The 1,684-nt window shown below is 37.9% G+C and overlaps 1 protein-coding gene across 2 annotated transcripts in view; it reads left to right on the plus strand.

Moving 5' to 3' along the window:
* The window catches only part of LOC139121192 (ileal sodium/bile acid cotransporter-like), a 36,992-nt gene extending 36,975 nt beyond the window's left edge, over positions 1-17 (plus strand). For both annotated transcript variants that reach the window (XM_070685881.1, XM_070685883.1), the window contains exon 4: positions 1-17. This exon is cut by the window's left edge and continues 1,488 nt beyond it. The gene's annotated coding sequence lies outside the window, so the exon portion shown is untranslated.
* Positions 18-1,684: the final 1,667 nt, after the last annotated feature.

Consider the following 1,684-nt stretch of genomic DNA (forward strand, 5'->3'; position numbering starts at 1 on the left):
AGGTATTTTAGAGTGTCTGATGTATAATAAATTGCAGTGCTTTTAGGACTATTTTTCCCCAGAAAATCCCCATCATTATGATTTACGATTCAAAAAATAACAAATAACAATACAATTGCTCATGAAATTAGTGACACGAGTAGATTTTACGGAGGTTTCCGTAAACCGAGAAAGATGTGGGTTTTCTGTATCTGATATTTGTGAAGCCAACGTAAACTGTCTGTTCGTCGTCTTCGTTACAAACTGGAATTTGATCCTCCCACCCAAGAAAAAACAAAACAGGAACAAGTTGTTGGTAAGCGACGTGGAAAATAAAACAAACACAGAAAATTGAAAAGAAAAATGATACATGATTATTCCACTGATGAAATAGTTTTGATGTGACTGGAAAAATACCGTGTTGGGTTTCTGAATGCGACTAACGGAAGATCAAAGGAACAAGTAAAAGCGTCCTACATGGTTCCGACTGTGAATTGCACAATTGCTTAGAAGGAGCCTTTGTTTCGAATGCCGAAAACATGGAAACTTTAAATAAACCAAACAGTAAATATGATATATCTTCCTGTGACAAGAAGACTTGTATTTGCTTGTTTTATTAAAATACACATACACACAGATGTGAACTGTTAGCGAGTATGAACACTACAATAATTGTAGCGTACTGTAGTGTTTGATAGATGATGGGTGTGGCATATGCGGGCTTTTCTCTCGACTGCGCGATTGCGCAAATTATTGTGCATATTTTTCATGGATTTAAACCCCCAATTCGGACCGAATCGTGTCCAAAGGAACAAATACGTCAAATTCTGAGTCGGATTTGTCGGAGAAGCAAGAGAGCAGCCGAATACATCACAAGCTGACAAACATCGTGATATCGATGTTAGTACGGGTGCTGCATGAGACATAGACCTCGCAACTGAACTGGGTGGCGATGGTAGCGATATCGATGAAGCGCTTCCTAGGAAGGCAAAATCAACATAAAAAATGACTGCCAACTAAAATTTCAAGTCTGCCCCCTAATGGGCAGAAAGTGCCCCTTTTAATGAACATGCAGAGAAAACACTGCATATGTTTCAACGTTTGCAGCAGCATTAAGATTTCAACACATTAACATTCACCGTCCTTTTCATGCCTCTCTTTGACAGCAGACTATTGTCGCTTCTCCAAAACGAGCTTCTCCGTGACTTTACAACACAATTCACCGGTCTTTGCAGAAAGATATTCTTCCGTTTCAGTTATTTTATTTGTCACATAAATATAGCGTTCTACATTATTATTTGAGTGTGTTTAGCATTGACAATACTGAAATAAATATTACTTTTTTTTATAAACATGATTGATGGGGTATTTGCAACCGGTGCTTCGAGCATTAATTATTTTGGATGAAACTGGAGCAGTGACCGAATTATCGACCGGCAATACTATGTACACAAAAATCGAATGGTAGTGTTTAAACAGGATTTTGCCAAAGATTGTTAAGCTGACCAACTATAGTGTAACAGTGATATTTGTGGACAGATAAATAGAAATCAAAGTCGCGTAAGTCGATTTTTCATCACTGTGAAACACCTGGACAAGACTGGACCACATCCTCTTCATGATTAAAATCAAGTCTTGTCTGAGGGTGCCTTTAATGGTAAATGAATATGAATGTGCTCCCTAAGAAAGTATTTGGTTGTGACCA

Source organism: Ptychodera flava, chromosome 21, assembly GCF_041260155.1.
Source record: "Ptychodera flava strain L36383 chromosome 21, AS_Pfla_20210202, whole genome shotgun sequence".
Lineage (NCBI taxonomy): Eukaryota > Metazoa > Hemichordata > Enteropneusta > Ptychoderidae > Ptychodera > Ptychodera flava.